The sequence below is a fragment of the Anomalospiza imberbis genome, chromosome 4 (assembly GCF_031753505.1).
Source record: "Anomalospiza imberbis isolate Cuckoo-Finch-1a 21T00152 chromosome 4, ASM3175350v1, whole genome shotgun sequence".
NCBI lineage: Eukaryota > Metazoa > Chordata > Aves > Passeriformes > Viduidae > Anomalospiza > Anomalospiza imberbis.
The window spans coordinates 8905217-8923188 of record NC_089684.1 but is presented as its reverse complement, the minus strand read 5'-3'; the positions used below and the strand labels follow the sequence as shown (position 1 = coordinate 8923188).

General features: G+C 35.7%; 1 long non-coding RNA gene across 1 annotated transcript in view; it reads left to right on the top strand.

The window, feature by feature from the left end:
- Window positions 1–2381, top strand: part of LOC137472189 (uncharacterized) — a 60283-nt gene extending 57902 nt beyond the window's left edge. Inside the window, exon 3 of the long non-coding RNA XR_010998056.1 lies at window positions 2195–2381. This is a non-coding gene — a long non-coding RNA (uncharacterized lncRNA). The remainder of the gene's footprint in view (window positions 1–2194) is intronic.
- The last annotated feature ends 15591 nt before the right edge of the window (window positions 2382–17972 follow it).

Sequence of the window (17972 nt, the reverse complement as noted above, 5' to 3'; positions counted from 1 at the left end):
ATCATGTCAAAAATATGTAGTGGGGAGGGTGAAAAAAAGTTAATAATAAAATCAACATTTCCCACCATTATGAGATGAAATAGATTACTACTTCAATGTTGATTTATTAAATAGTATTCCTCAATCATCTAACTTAAAACCAGTACTACTTTATATTAATTAATGTCTTGAATAACAGAATAAAAAGAATATGTAGAATATTTTCAGATAAAAAATGGCCTAGAAAGGAAGTCATAAAGCATAGAAGGTGAGATATTATGATGTTGTCTAAAAATACATGAAAATATTTCAGAAATGTGTAATAGAAGGAAAAGGTTGGTAGAAACATTGAAGCTGAAATATATTTACTTAATTAGAAACTATGGCAAAATAATGCAAATTTGCAAAGATACTAGTCTAGCTCAATACAAATATTGAAGATATGAAGTATTTGTTGTGAAAAATACATGTGCATGGAGCTGGGAAAAATTATCTGAACTCACTAAAATGCTGCACTAGGTTGCTGACCCTTGGAAAACAGGTGCTCTTCAGCACTGGCCTACGATTTGTATCCATGTATCACTCCATAAAACCAGTTTCAAAGTCATACAAGTGTTGAAATCCTAGTCCTGAAAGTTATATATTTGGATAGTTTGGAAGTTAAATGTCATTGAAAATGGAAAATAACACTGACATTTAGGCACATATAAAAATCATGCTGTCAGCCCAGTCCATAAAGAACAATGGACCGTTGACATAGCTTTCAAAAGACAATGGAAGGAAATGCCTTCAAGGGAACTGTTAAAGAAAAGCTTTTTAAAATAGCCCTTAAGTCTTTTTTGACTCTGTCTTCAGTTCTTCCATAGGTATCTCAGGACATGACTGTAATGGTGGTGTTGAGGAGCTTTGTGTGTGGATGTTGAATAAGGCTATGGTGCAACTTGAAATTGCAAAGGAGCATGAACTATTTCTTGATGAAGTCATAGAAATGAAGAGGGAAATTCTAGTCCATTTTCCTATGGGTACCCATAGGTGAAATAAAATCAAATATTTGCCTTGAGACTTGGTTTCAAAGGAAGTCAGCTATGGGGTAAGAAATTTGCCTAGACAAGGAAATTAACCCCTCCTGTTAACCCCATACAGCTGTTGGCATGAGTCTGTCTGGCCTGGAGATAACTTCTGCACACTGCTGTCTAGTGACACTATCTTGATATCACCACAATGTATCAGTATGTAACCCAAACCATCATTTATAGGCATATAAATAGGCAGACATAATGATAATTTATGTAAATTTTGAAAAGTATCTTCAATTAAATTATAAATAACCCATCAGCTTTTATCAGAACTCAACAGCATTTCTCATCAGACTGTATGCAATCAGTATTGTCACCTATAACTGTTTGACAATAATTTTTGTAATTCCTTCCTCCTCCTTACTGTGAAGCTTTAAATAATAATTGCACTTACTGTCTTTACTCAATAGAATATGTACAAGCAAAGATTTGGGAGATTTATTGTATTTAATTTTTCCCCTTTTAGTAGATTTTTGAGTCTTTCTTTGCTTCTCAAAGAACAAATTGTTACAAGCCAAAGAATGAAATTTGATATATTTCTTACAGTTTAGAAAGCATATGAAGTTTCATGTACTGCAAATAAATGTGTGGTTGGTTGACCCTGGCTGGATGCCAGGTGCCCACCAAAGCCACCTTATCACTCCCTTTTCTCAACTGGACAGGAGAGAGAAGATATTACAAAAAGCTTGTGGGTTGAGATAAGGGCAGGCAGAGATCGTTCAGCAGGTACCCTTATGAGCAAAACAGACTAGGCTTGGGGAAATTAGTTGAAATTTTTACCAATCAAATCAACATAGGATAATTAGAAATAAAACATGCAGGACTGGTCGTAAGTAGGATTAAAAATTCCTGTGAAGCCAGCCTATTAGTTGGGTTCACATGTGTATATCATGATTTTGAATAGCTCCATGGGGTGAAAATGAGAGGGGAAGTAAGATCTCTGACAGCATGTGCAATGTCTTTAGATTCTGGCCTTTAAAACTCACTTCTAGACTTGATTCTGGAAAATCATTGAAAAGAATCCTTTACCTGCAAGAAATGAAGGCTATGTAGAGCTTAGTTTATGGTAGTAGCTCAAATGCTTAATTTCATTAGCCTCATTTTAAACCACATTCTCTACTTGCTGCTTTATCTGAAAGGATAGTGGATCCTCTGGAAGGATGAACATCTTCAGTTCCTCCTTTGAAATGCATATCATAAATCTCCTTGGCTAAATGTACTGCTCCTTTTCTTGCAGTGGCAGCATCCTTTGAGGTAATTCTTCCTGTTCTTCTGCTGTGTTTTTTATGTTCTTCTGGGGACTTTTCCAGTATCTCTCACATAGAAAGTATAAGATACATGAAAAAGCTAAGACAACACACATTCTGGAGAAGCAGCAGCATAAAACATGCCTCCTATTTCCATTAAAATATTTTTTATTCACTTTAATTATAAATTAAATTTAAGGGTAAGAGATTTCCTGAAAAGAGATTTGCTTAAATGCCTACATTAGTGATTTGATTCTGAAATTGTCTTCAGAAATTGTTTAATTAAACAAATGCTTATCCTTAGTTTAGGAACTGTCAGAATATGTACTTTTAAAGGTCAGGGCTTAAGTAGTTTCCTTCTTAATGTTGTGGGGAGGGATAAAGAGGAACAAAGATCACTGCTTGGGTACTTTGCCTTGCTTTGAATGGAAAGAAAAACCCAAACAAACCATAAAGTCTTAACAATCATTTTGCTTTCATCACGTTTTAAAAGGCTTGCGCAAAGCCCTTCTCCTTTGCAAAGCCAAGCAGGATTTGTCCCTTTATGATGATTGTCTTAGAAAATTTAAAATGCAGGGAAACGAGTTTAGCAGCTGTCAAAATTAGTGCAACTCCTGGGACTAATAAAAAGTAAAACTGTAATGTTGACACATCAAATAACATCCTCGGGATGTGGGACAACACCTAATGTGCGTTTTGTCTGACCTACAAGATGTGTGAGTGGCAGCTCTTGTGACAGTCATTAACTTGAAGAGGGACATTGTGCTTAGGTCTCAAACTGTATATACTACTTAAATAAGAATAAACATTAAGTGTGGGGGACCAAAACAAACCCTGAATTTGTGGAGAGCTGCATTGCAATACTGATGCGTGCTTAAATGCCCCTTCTAACATGTGTGTGCACGTGTTATTTCTTCAGTGTTTGGATGTGGATATGTCTAATAATGCTCATCTTTATAAAATATTTATTTGACTTAGATATTCAAACATATCTATTCAGTGCATAGTGTGAAACTATAAGAATTACTAAGTATGTGTTTCTAAAAAATATTTCCAGATCCTAAAACAGACAAAAATATCAGTAGAAAATATAAATATGAACAAAGCAAAATGATGTTTTAAGAGAAATTTGTTTCCAGTATACTGATTTACTTACCTTGAACTAAATAGGTCAAGGACTCGAAAGCAGAAAATGATTGCAAGTCAAAATGTAAAACACCCCAAACCCATCACCCTTCAAAGAAAGGTTTCCGGGCTTATCTGGATGAATCCTGACCTGAGAAAGAACCTCTTCACTCCTGCCCTAAAGACAGCATGAAAGAGAGCTTTATCTTGTAGGTCAGAGAAAGTAGGAAGAGGTTAGAACTGCCAGAAGTCAAGCTGAAGCGACCTATGCAAGGAAATTAAAACAAATAAACAAAAAGATTCTTTAGATAAGGAAGAGAACAAGATCTGTTTGTATGAGCTAACCTGTATTAGCCCCGTATAAGTGTAGTATTTCGAATCACTTTTAAATAATGATGCTAAGAATCTGCACAAGCCAGACAGCTAATGATTATGGACATGTGGCAATGGAAACCATTTCCCTAATGATGGTACAATAAGCTCAGTATGTAACATATGCTAAATAGATTATGGGTGGGAATTGGATAGGTGCTCTCAAGAGTTTTGCCACTTCAATCTGGTAGCAGCTATTTAGGAAAATGGGATGAGAAAAGGGGAAAAAAAGTAGAATGAAGTATAATTTGTGTCTTTCAATTATGTGTCTTCTTTATTTATATAATTCTTGGTTTTCAATTATGTATCCTCTTTGTCAATTATGTATTTTGTCTAAGCTTATGTAACATAAGCTTAGATAAGATACCTGATCGCATTACCAGAAATAAGTGTTATTTTTTTAATATCCCTAACTCAGTTCAAGCATAAGGCATATGTCTTCTGTGTCAGCCGTGGACAATGTGCTTTGTGCTTTGTATTAAACACTCTAAACATACTGGGGAGCAGTGGAGTGTTTTATGGCTTGTTTTGTGCTGAGAGAGTTAAAACTTTTGTTCCATGGACTCACAAACTTCTTTTTGCTGGGTCAGTTTGATTCTGAGAATGAAATCTGATGCTTGTATAGGGTGCTGCATAAACACCTCTATTTTCCTCCAACCAAAAAACATGTTCTATGTATGTTCAAGGTCTGGGGGTGCATCTTTTGTCCCAGGTAACAAGCAATAGGACAAGAGGAAATGGCCTCATATTGTGCCAAGGGAGGTTTAGGTGTTGGATATTAGGAAAAATTGCTTTACTGAAAAGGTGGTCGAGTATTGGAACAGGATGCTCAGGGAAGTGGGAGAATCCCTGTCCTTGGAAGTGCTCACAAACCTGTGCACTTGGTGCTGGGGATGTGATTTAGTAGTGGGCATGGCAGTGCTGTGTTAATGGTTGGACTGGATGATCTCAGAAGTGTGTTCCATCCTAAATGAATCTATGTACAAATATATAAACAGCTAGCCTTGTATTTGCTACTGTGGCCCAACTTCTTGGACAACTCATGGATACAAAATAATAGTAAATGGCTTCTTGCTTGCAAGAACTAAGCAATGATGCCTGGGAGGGATTTAAAGGCTGTGTTATGAATACATTATATACACTGGTTATTAATAGAAGTTACTGCACTGACCTTAGCAAGAAACTATTGTTCTCCAAAGAGCTTGGAGAAAATCTGCTTTCCAAAGGCAGAATTTAAGAAACGGTGGAAAAGAGCCAACAGCTCTGAACTGCTATTGCCTTTTCACAAGCAACTGGAGAAAAAATTTATTAGAATTTTTTTTTCCAAGAGGTATTAGCCACTGTATTCAGAGAAGAGAGAGGATAGACAACTTGATAACAAAAGCTTTCATCACATTTTTACTAAGGGCTGGGGTGCCTGCAAATCTTTGCTTATTTTATTTTTGACCACTATTATCTGCCTGTCAGCATGGAAGTGCCACACAAGAGAGAGAAAAAGATCACCTCCTGTATGTGATTAGCAGACAACTTGTTCCCTAAAATCACCTAAACTCATAATTCTTGCCACAGTGGAGAAATATACTTCATCCTCCTAGAATAACTTTACAATTAATACATGTTTTGGTGGGATTGACTCTCCTCCTTGCTGTTGATTGATATACATCCTAACCCTTAGAACTCCTATGTGTTTTACTGTACCCCCTGCCACAGCATTTTAGCACTAGGAAAATATATTCTGCCTTATCTAAATCTCTGTGCTCTGTTGCTTAAGACATCCCTTTTTCCCCACATTCTGCAAGAGCCATTTCAGAAGGCTGCTTCGTGGGTGGCAGTGGATACAGGAGCAGTGTGCCTGGTATGCCATTGCAGGTGTGACTATCCAAAGCTCACTACCTGCGGTGCAGAGAAAAAATTACTCTCATGACTTGTTTAGGGCTACTTGTGGCATGTCCTTCCTACTCCCTTTTACCGAGGAACCTGAGCATAGATTAGAGGTAGTTCGGTACAGCTCTGTCTAGACAAACAATGAACACTGATGCATGGAGCAGGTGAAGCAGTGCAAGAGCTGTTGGGAGTTTTCAAGGAGGGTCTAACAAAGATTTGAAAATTTTTATAAAGCAGGTTTACAGTGTCCTGAATTCTAGCCATTTTCTACACACCCATAGTAGTTGCATATTGAGTGAAAAGAGCATTATCTTTCCTCTCCAAAGTGAAACATTCCAGAATTATCCCCAATTTTATTAAACGCAGCCACAACATTCACTGTATATCCTAAAGCTTGGCATACTCGGAGCCAGCGCTAGTAGAGTGCTGCAGGTGGTCTGTTGGGGGATGTGTGCTGTAAGCGGGATGAACCTTTACCTTTGAGAATATTTTACCTTAGTCTTTGTCACTTTTATTCATGTACTGATTTATCTGGATAATGCAATTTGCAGGTTTTTAACTGTGGTGTTTAATTGCTGCTGTATGTTGATATTTTTCAGCTTCTGAGGACTTGCATTCCAGACTGTCTTCTATTTAGCATAGGCTAGGGCTTAAATGCCAGTTTGACTTGGAGGCAAAGCCTGTTGGTATGGTGGTTTTGGTCCCTACTGTGTTCACACTTGCATTAATTATTTTTGTGATCTTCTTGTAAATCAGATTTAGCTTTTTTTTTTTTTCTGGTGAATATCTGTTTGCCATTGACATATTCCTGAAAGGTGGTTACAGGCTATTTTTGCTTTAAGAATGTTTTAATTAGGGTAATTTGGGTTATATCTCCAGAGACGGAAAAAATAACAGAAAAAATTGCATTGTATTAAGTATTTTAATTCCAAATACAATTTTCATTTCAGAAGAGAAAACTGCCTGAAACTTTTGCAAAAGAAAATAACTACTGCTATGCAGAACATTTTCTGCGTAAATACACTTCTTGCGTGTTTAAGGAAATGAAATTTCATTAATGTTTGGCATATTATATGCATAATCCCATAGAGTTCAAAGTCTTGTTTTACACTTCAGCACTGGGAATCAGGATTTCCCAACACAATGCGGTCAGAGAAATGAATTAGCACTGACGCAGAGCTCATGACCTCCTTGGCGCCAAGGGGCTACATTTAGCCAATTTCCTGCAAGGATATAGTTCAAGGAAAGTTTCTTACTGATGCCTAATGTAACATATATGATCACATTTACCTTTTTGTTTTAACTTTTTCAGGAGTGACTTTAAAAAAAATCTATTTTTTAATAATTACTTGAACACCATTCCCTTGTTGAAAATAACATTTAATTTCATTGCTTTTATATATGCCCTGTTTGATGGTTAAGGCCAGCGTTTTGTTATTTCAACAGACTTCAAACATGTCATAAATAAATTTCCACTGGGTTGGCACTTCCTTTTTGCTTCCTGATGTAGGGATTGATTGTTCTTTGCAAGTCTCTCGGGATTTTATGAGCTTTCTCAGAATGACTGACTTGACCACAAATTCGACCATCATAATTTTCAGAAACCGTTCACACAGAAAAGCCAATAGAGGCAATTTTTAGAACAAAGCAAGCACTACGTATTGTATGAGATCAAATGCCTTCTCAGGTGTAACAAGAGACACAGACAATGATGGAATCTACTCAAAATGTTATTAGTGGGATTAGAGTCAGTAGCAGAGAAAGTTGTTAATATGAAAGTTGTATGAGATAAGATTCCTAGAATAAGCATTTCTCACAAGAGGTCTCTTTGTAGATGTATAAAAATACTGACATGGTTAAACAGACTACTTGGCATTTGGGAAGTTTTTCAAGTACTGTGGAGATGCAACAATATTAAAACTACTGAATCCACTTAGGATAAGAATGTAGTAAAATTTTAATAATACCTAAATTAGTTAAGTAATAAAATTGAATAATTAAGTATCTCAGGCAGAAACAATAAAAGAAATTAACGTAATAAAAAGAATTAACTGAGAAAGTAAAAGTTCAATGTTCAATCCAAATGCTTAGCGAGAGAGATGTCCAGTGGCATCCTGAATATCCAAGAGAATCCTGATCTTCTCTAGGCCTTGCATTTATACCTGACAGCCTTGAAGTGTCAGCTATGCTTGGTGTCTGAAACAAGACTCTTGCTATGTTTAGTCTGAGAGATCACCTTGTAGTATTCTACTAACTATTCAATAGTATTAGTGTATTCTGGTCAGTAGTTAATGAAACAGCAGGAATAAGATCACTTCTGGATAGTTAAACAGAATTGTTAAACATCTGAGATTTAATTCCACTCTTTTTTCTTAAGCACTTTTGGCCATAGATGGGTATAATTTCTCTTCTGTGCCAAACTCTTCTGTGTGAAATGTTTGGGAAGATGTCTGTATCCAAAGAATCATAGAATCACTTAGGTTGGAAAAAAACTCTAAAATCATCAAGTCCAAAAAAAAAGCTAGCACTGCCAAGTTCATCACTAAACTATGTCCTCAAGTGCCACATCTACGTGCCTTTTAAATATCTCCAGCAAAGGTGACTTAACCACTTCCCTGTGTCAACCTGCTCCAGTGCTTGAAAACCCTTTTGGTGAAGAATTTTTTCATAATATCCCATCTAAACCTCCTCTGGTGCAATTTGAGGCCATTTCCTCTCAGCCTATTGCTTGTTTTACTTGGGAGCTCTATTCCCATTTCACTAAAACCCCCTTGTAGAGAGCTAGATCATCTCCCTTGAGCCTCCTTTTCTCCAGGTTAAACATCCCCAGCTCTTTCAGCTGCTCCTCAAAAAATTTGTTCTCCAGGCCCTTCACCAGCTTTGTTGCCCTTCTCTGGACTTGCTCCAGCCCCTCAATGTCTCACTTGTACTGAGAAGCCCAGATCTGTTTCTGTGATGGCAACAGATGCACAATGACTTCCAACTCCTCTTGGTTGTTGTCCATGTGGCATGCACTGGTGCAGATGTACTTCAGTTAGGCTATTGATCCCATCATCTTTTATGAGTTTTTGGATGTCTGATTTGGATTTCCTATTGACTTTTGAAGTGCTTTAACCAATTAGAAGGCTTCTCTGGAGCCAATTGGGCACATATCTGGGTTGGACTGCTATTGCCCTGTAAGATCTTAAAGGCAGCTTTTTTTTTGAAATTTATTTTTGCCAATACTTTGAAGCTGAAAATGAGATTGTTCAGTTATTTCCTATTCCAAATATTGGGTAAAGCTGGATTAAATATTTAAAGACAGTAATTGCTGAAAAATACGTTTTGTAATGCCGAATGATTCATAATTAGCATTCCTAGACTTACTATTTAAAATATTTCTGGAAAGCATTCTAAGTGATGCAGAACTAAGTGTCAAATATGCACTTAATTTATGTCCAAAAAATGCTGCTGGCACAGTCATCCACTTAGGAACAAGTGGTTACTTGACTACTGAGCAAACGTGATACTAATGAATGGAGTAAAACATCACATAATTTTCCTATGTTCCTACCACAGAAAAAAATGTGGAGGGCTTTGCTCCAAAGTAATCATGTTTCCTGTTTTCATCCACGAGTTGTACAGTTTCACCATGCTGTGTGGAAAAGCAGCTGGAATTACATACCCAGTGTAAGCAACTACTATACAAGTATGTACTCGAGAAGTAAATGAGCTCAGTAGTATTTGTGCATTTGCTTAACAGAACCAAAACTACTTACTAATTTGTCAGTATATCTATGCACTATATAATCATGAGACTAATGCCATTTTAATCAGAATTTTATGCCCAGTGGCATAACTTTCAGTCTTCAGTTGTAACTGGTGTGCAGCTAGCACATAAAATGAAATTGGAAGGGCAAAAATGCATTCAGCAGAGCATTTTTTCTTATCCACCTGCACAAATTTAGAAATTTGCTGCAGAGACCAGAATTAAGAGTTTCATCTCCATTGCTCAGTAACTATTCAAAGTGAGAGAAGCTGTATGCAGAATAGTGGGAAGATTGATATTTTCATTATCACATCATATCAAAAAGAAGGAGAGTCTCATTAGAGGAGATGCTAAATGTCCTGCAATATAAATATCTGAAGTTTAAAATCACTGTGCTTAATTTTGGGTCTGAGCTGCTTCATTAAGAGAGAAACCATGTGATGCCACATTAAGGCCTTTCTTATGATAGCTTGCTATCACTGTAGGCAGAGAAAATATCCAAGAGGCAGGATGCTCCAACACTGGCTGTGGTGTGATCCAGGGGCAAACAGCAGCTGATCTCAGTTTTGGAAGAGGGGAGATGAATAGGGAATAAACTAACAACCACAGAAACAATGCTAGGGGAGAAATCCCTATACAGGGATTGCACAAGAAATGAAGTGAAGCTAAAAGGTGACAAGAACTCAGAGAGACTTGATGTACGATTCATTTCAGAAAAAATAGAATTTCTTACAAAAATAGAATTTCTTACTAAAAGCTAAACATATGTTCTCTTACCCATTGTATCATAATAGGTAAAAAACCCCATTTTCTCTAAGTCATTCATAATATGTACTGAGGAGATCACGTATCATGGGACACACCTGTAAGGGTTTGCTAACTGCTGCACTATCTGAGATGATCTGCTCTAAGACCTAGCAGAGGGATCATTTCTATGCATAGGTTAAAATTCTTATTGTTACTTGTAAGGACATTATGGTACTTGGAAAGAGATTTATTTATTCCTTGCAATCTTATATTTGTATGTATCTGTAATGGTATTTCATCTGGCAAAATAGGAAGGAGTTAAAAACAACAGTGTTACCCCAGACTCCCCTTCAAAATATGATTCTTTTTTCTTTTAATCTAGTTAACTGTATATATGCTTAATATTTTTTTTCTTATTTATTTATTTCTATGGAGATATAATATATAAGCTTTACCAGTTATCAAAATATATCTGTAGGAATTTAGCAACTATTGTTAATATTTAGGAAAAAAACCAGCTATATTCTATACTTTTATGTGAATATTCCTTTTTTTTTTAACAAAAAATAAGAACATAGCTACTCTCTTGATCAGTCATTGAAAAAAGGACATAATTGTGAAAGGCCTCCAAGAACTATGCTATAGTTTAAGCATCTTTTTGCTTGACTTGGATGTGTGTATTTAAATTCTGCCCAGGAAGAACTTCCCAATTAAAGTATGTTAGAATTCAAGACCTATTTCTCCATACAAATTGACCAAAATAATGAATTTCAATAGAAAGCAATGGGAAGAAAAGAAATAGCCTTACTGAGCTACAATTCTGGCACACCCGCGGGGGAATGGGAACAGATGGTTGTACTACAGATCCAGGACTGCTATGCATTATTTTTCCTCACTGTCTCTCGTCCTGTCTTTCAAAGGCAACAACTCCCCTTTTCTGGACCACAATACAGATTTTTTTGGATACTTCTTAAGATTTTCTTGGATCCTTTGGATGTGTATAGATGTGGAGTTATGAGATTCCATACAGAAGGATGCATGAGGCCAACTGAGCCAGAAGGGAGATTGTTGCTCTGCTCTTGTGAAGATACTGGTGTTTCTCACAGAAACAGTAGCTGCAGGAAAAGGATAGAAAAGGATCAGAAAAGTTGGCCAGTGGCTGTATTGGAAAAAATACAGGGGATCAGACTGTATATAAACTGCATATTATATATGAGTTAGATATAATATAGTGAGACAGCCTGTCTCACTAGTGCTGGATACCAGATTTTAGTACCTGGTTGTGCAGAATTTGAAGCATTTTTAATTCCCATCAAAGTTTGTAGTGAAACAGAGGATATGTCTCATTTGCATTATGTCATGGGAATTAGTCTGCTGTATATGGACTGTTTAGAAAACAGCCAAATACTGGTCTGAAATGGCTTATGCAAGATAAAACAATTTCTATTGTGTTTATTTTTCAGTTAAATACATTTTTTTCATCAGTTGAAAATGTGCAAAACAGATGAATAGTACTGAAATGATGTTTTTATGGAGTTATATGAAAATCTTGCAGTGCTTTGTCTTATTTGTATTTAAGTATCTCTAGAGAGTACGTTTAACATTTTTTTTCCTGTATTTTGGCATGAGAGGGAGATTAGATCTGTTATAAATGCATACTGTTTGGTCTAATCTGGAAGTAAAACAGAATGTATCAGAATTCTAACTAAAGAAATAAATTAGCGTTTGTAACATTATTTTTCAGTGTATTAAGGGCATATTTGGTGCTTTTTTCATGCACAGTGTGTCTTAGAAGATGGAATGATCCAGCTGAGTAACCTTCTCTGCTTATAGTTTTCTACTCAGCAGATGACACTTTAGGTTAATGATTGTTTTATTTGGGTGTAAAGACAAAAGAAAATGTAGGCAATGCAAATAATAAAGATAAATTAACATTATCAAAGGGGGAAAAACAAACATTCAAGGATTTAGAGGTAGAACAGGTCAGCTTTCATCAATTCCTGAATGTTGTTTTTGTCTTTGAAAGCCAATTACTTCTGTTTCTTCATTTCTGCTAAGATTAATTTGGACACGTGAGTGTTCAGTATCAATTTACACATTTGGGTCTTGAAGACAGGCAAGAAGGACATTATCTAATTGCTTCAATCACAATTTTTTACTGCAAGAAAATGTCAAATTAAAAGTTTTCTCATTTAGTAGACAGTTTCATCAGAAACAATGCAAATAAGATATAACACAGTTTCATGGTCAATGTGTAGACCTCTATCTCTCATAAATTCAGATTAAGTAGTCTTGAAGCCCACTAAGAAAATTGCTAGATTTGCGAATCCAGCCCTTTCCTTAGAATCTTGTATTTTCTTTAGTATTCAAAGTGTGTGATGGGAAGTAAAAAGATGGATTTCCCGCCTTTTTTCTCACATCTGTAAAACAAGTTAAACATTCATCACCTGAATTCATCCCACTAGAATGTCATGGATCAATGACTTGGTATTGCTGCTAAGCACTGTGAATACACAAGTGCATTTCATTCTTTCATACCAAGCACTACACTGTGTTCTTGGTTTTCATGAGCATCCCTAAATCCTTACAGAAGTTATTTGAAGAAAGATCTTTTGTCACGTGGGTGGAAGATACAGAGCCCACCGCGGGAATTGGCCAAAATGGCCAGAACAGCTGCAGCCCTGAGCTCTGCAGGACTCACAGGCAGGTCATCACAGCCAGCCAAAGGGGAACGTGTCTTACTCCACTCACTTCAAATCGAAACTTGTCCTGACTTTAGCCCCAAATCTTTGCCATGAAATTACTGCCAATCATGGGGATGAATGCTTGACAGACTTTTCATGTATATAAATAATGTAGTATTTTGCCTTTCAGAACTCTGATTTTCCTGGATGGTTTGAAGGATTTCAGACTTTTATTACTGGCATAAGTGAAATCACTACTTATTTAACTCTTTAATAAAATTTAAACAATTGAAGTTTAAGTAAAGAGGCTTTTTTATTCAAAATGGTTTTCTTTTTTGAATTGTTTTAGTGGCTATACCTTACTGCACATGCAGATGAGCTTAGGAAATGGAAATGTATTGCTTTCATCGAGATATATAGAAAGTATTAAATAATCATTAAATAAGCATCGTAAACCAATAAATACTCCAAAATAATCGAGTGCACACCTGGCAAGGCAGCTGAAAATTTAAGTATAAGCAAGTTCTAACTGTGTCAATGTACCCTACAAATTATTGAAATCACGGCAAAAATACAAAAATATGTGGAGTTTCTTTGCACATTGAAGAACCATTGCATCTGTTATAAGAACATGATGGTCAAATAAATAGTACTGGAATCCTGGGCAAGTCAACCACACTAGTTTAGAATATTACATTCTTCTTTTCTGACTTGAATCTTCCTTACTTATTTCATACAAAATATAACTTAAACAGAACTAAGAGAACCTTTCACTTGTGTTTTGGGCATAAAGATGTTTGAATGTTATGAGTATCTATTGAATTTTACTTCACAGATTAAATAGATAAGTCATCAGTTTACATGCCTTGACAGAGTTTAGGTATATATCCTGCATTCTAGGCATTTGCCAAAGTGCATCTTCAGGTTAGGGAAAATTAATTCAGGAATTGTCTCACATGAATTGGGAGCAAATTAAAGAGGAATCTTTTCAGTCTGAGTTTAGGATTTAGGTATTGCACACAGTGATTATATAATCAGTTGTGAATCTGATTCATTGTGTATTTTTCCTTTATGTATCCTTTCATCTTTCTTTTTACAGATTCTTTAGTGAGAAAGATTTTCAGCACTGACTGGTGAGTATGCTTAAGGTTTAGCTATGTTTTGGTGTGGCATTTCACTGTGTTGCAAACTCTCATGGCAGGGACAAAACAGTGGAGACCACAATTTGGTTAAAGCTGTCTGTTTCACAACTTCCCAAACCTCATATGAATGGTTTTTCTGTCTGTAGAACTTGTTTCAAATGCTCCAAATCTTAATTAACACTTCATAAATAGTGAGATTTTCATTTTTCTCTGTCTTATTTCTTCAGTCCTTTTTCCATGAGGCATGCTTTGAGGTTCATAGTGTTTCTGTCTCTCTCTGGGAGAGCTAACAAGAAATCCCAGTAGATATCTACTGCTTCATTTTGCATGGAAAAGGAACAAAACTTATGGATGATGGGATCTCAAGCTAGGGAGTTGTAACAGCTACAGTTACCAATCTCTGAAACCTGGAGTTTTCAGATAAAATACTCCTGAGTAAATGTAGCTCTTCCCTTCTTCAGTAGTCAATGATGTTAGAACAACCTGTAAAGAGCAAGAGTGCTTGATGACATTTACCAGGCCTTGCTACTCTGAAGACTGATCACAGTCTTACAATGATGCCATTGAAATGAGTAGTACCATTCAAATCAGAACAAAGAATCAGTGATGTCAGCAACAAGCCTCTTCTGGCAGATGTATGGCTCTGACTTGCCTTTAGCTAACCTCTTCTTGATATTTTTCTCAGTGGCCAAGATTATTATTTATTTAGTAATTAATTTATTTTTTACTTTTTTGAGAATAACTTTTTCTTCCTGGGAGTTTGAGGAAGCCCCTAATACAGCTGATCTTCATTCCAAGCTGGCCCTAGAAGCTGCCTGATGGGTAAGTCACAGAAGAAGCCAGAATCTGTCAGCACTGGTGGCTGCAGCTGCATTCCCAATTCAAAACCACTCAGAGAGAGGATGCTGGTTTAGGAATTCATGAGCACAGTTCTGCAGGACTCTGGCTGGAGAGTAGAAAAGGTGAAGTTTTATTCACCCACTGGTTGTTTATCATTGCTAGAGTTACTAAAATAAAAATAGTTATTTTAGACCTGCTTTTCAAATTAAGTTAAAGAATATAAGATATACTTCTTACATGCTTCAAAGAACAATGACATAAAAGGAAATGTTAACTTGTAGACCTTAGAAACATAAAGACCTATGATTATGAAAGCTGAAATGTTTTTAAACTTACTGCAGTAATGTACTGAATGAATAGATAAATTTCTACCACTTGGATTCTCTAAAGTGTAAGCTACTATTATGAATCTTTCAAAAGAACACTGACCTTTTATATATAATGCAGCAATATCGAGACATCTCATTGCTGCACAGCCTGTTCTTTCAAATAAATACACAAGTGTGCTGTCACACAGCCTTCTAGCTTCCTGACAGTTAACAACAATACGTATTTGAGAACTCACTCTCTTATTTTTAGAAACTACATTTGATAAAAGATTATTCTCTACATAAAACAAGTATTTGTATTTTGTTCATTGTTTGGAAGTGAAGTTAGATCTTAGTACTAGTTCTTCCTCTAGAGGATGTAACTGACTTGATTTAACATCAGAAATATATTTCAGTGTTTGTTTTTTTAACATTTATCTAAATTTTGCTTGAGTTTATTTCAAACTAAGCCTCCAGGCAGTATGTCTGCTGATATTATTAGGGGTATTTTTGTGGTTTTTTTTTTTTTTTGGGTGTTTTTTTTTTTTTTTTTGGGGGGGGGGTGGGGGGAGGGGTTGTGTTTTTTTTTTTCTTTCTGAAAGCAATACAAGTCCAAGGTGTTTTTGTGCTTCAGTTAGAGGTTATTTGATGCACTTTAAAATAAGTATCTCTTAAATGGTTTACAGAAACTGACTGGATAAGCTGAAACCAATAGTATCTACTCTGGTTGTAACCCCATGGACTACACTGACCCAAAAGAGTTCTGCATCCAAATTACTGGACAGGGTGCAGGCTAGCGAAAAGCACATCCATAAGATTTGAGCTTACAAATAGTATCTATCCTTAAAAATGGCATTATACTTCTAGGAAAGACTCCATAACCCCATTTCATCTCTCTTCGCAGTGCTGTAAAGCAGGTGGTGGGTACATCTGTCCTGAGGAGGAGTACAGACCTCGGGGTTTTGGTGGGATATATGAGAAATCTCCTTACCTGCCCTTGAACCCAAGATTTTATTCCCCCCACAGCATGAAGGAGATGTGAACACAAACTCAATAACAAGGCTGAATTTAGTTCCAAATGCTGCGCTGGACATCGAGGACTGGGTGAGTGGACTGTTAGACTGCAGGGGTAGAATGCAAAATCCAGCAGAATTATAGCTTGAATTTTTTTACTGGGAGAGTGATATTATAAATTGTTTTTTTTTGCTTGTAAATTGTCCTTTTGCTGTAATTATCTTTATTATTATTATATTTATTATTATTATTATTATTATTATTATTAGCTTGGACAGACTGGATTTGCAAACTTGGAATGTGAAGTTTCACACTTTTTTTAACACTTGCTTTCATGTATGTGTAGTGAAGAGTAACTCTAGGTATCTAAAACAAGATTAGCCCCAATGTTGACACGATTATTTAAGAGCAAGAAGAAAGCGGTGTTAATGATAAAAGAGGAGAAAGTAATGCTATTTTTAGTGAGAGATTGGATATAAAAGTGAAATAGAAGAGTTAGAGCTAACAGTGATATGTGAAAATGGCTGACAGGGAAATACAGATGCTCTTATGGGGAGACTGAGATATGGTCCAGAAATCTAAGAGAAGTAATTTGAGAAAGAGAGCAAAGGGGAAGAGTTCAGTGACTACATACAGCTGATTATAAATGAAGAAAAGGGATAAAGAGTTTGCTGAAATGCAGTTGAAAGGTCAGTGACTGTCATGAAAGGATACAATATCCTTACTCAGGATCAGGAAAGATATCTTAATCTATAGGATGTCTTTTGCATACAGGGGTTTGCTGAGAAGAAAAGGAAATAAATGGCAATATACGCTTATTAGCGGTTTGTTGTTTGTCAGAAGTAGAAATGCTTATACAAAAGAGCAAAGCACTGTGCTTTAAGATTTTTATTACTTTTTCTGGAATGTGCTGCTTGTAATTCAGTACATTTTCAAGCTGAAATAAGGTCCCCTGATTCACAGATCCAGACTATAGATTTTTAATGATAAATTACTGAAATTTTTAAACTTTTAATTGTAAAATTGGTGACCTCCTAATGCTTTCTACTGTCCACATTCCATTACAACATTTGGACAAGTATAGATAAAATGATGCAGATATGTGTTCTATAAAAAGGTTTTCATCTCTCCAGAGCTTTTGAGACCTCTAGTTTATTGTGGAGTTTTAAACCTGTATTTTAGTGGCCTAATTTCATTAGTTCTTATTAACCATTATTATTAATTAAATTAAAAAAATAAATACCTGGTCCATTTGATCTTATTATTTCATCACTCAATTAGAAGGTTGTCCTGTGTTCTTTTCCAGTAATTTTATCTGCAATGCAAAAGCAAAAGAGAAAGAGAACAAAAAGAAGCTATTAAATATATTACCAACTATTATTTTCTTCGAGGAAGCAAAAACCCTGTAATAGAAAGAATTTAGCCTATATCATATTTTCTAAATTAAAATGTTGTGAAAATTCTGAATTGACCACTTTCAAACTTTTCTACCTGACAGCAACCATTTGTACCTCCAAATGATGCAAAATTAAATATATTTATATCACAATCTTTTAAGAATATATCCTTAAATTAAATTTAAAAGAAATAATATTTAAAAGAACACTCTATTCTTCAGGCTAATCTGTTGATGAGCTTACTGACTGCATAAATTATTCCATTCCTGTCTTTTGGCATAGATGTGATAAGTGGTTATGCTTAAAAGGAATGGGAGATATGCTAAAATTCCAGGGCAGCCGGAGTTTTAACTGATATCTAAAGACTGAAAATGAGAATACTGAAAGAAATCCTCACACTAAGCCTTTC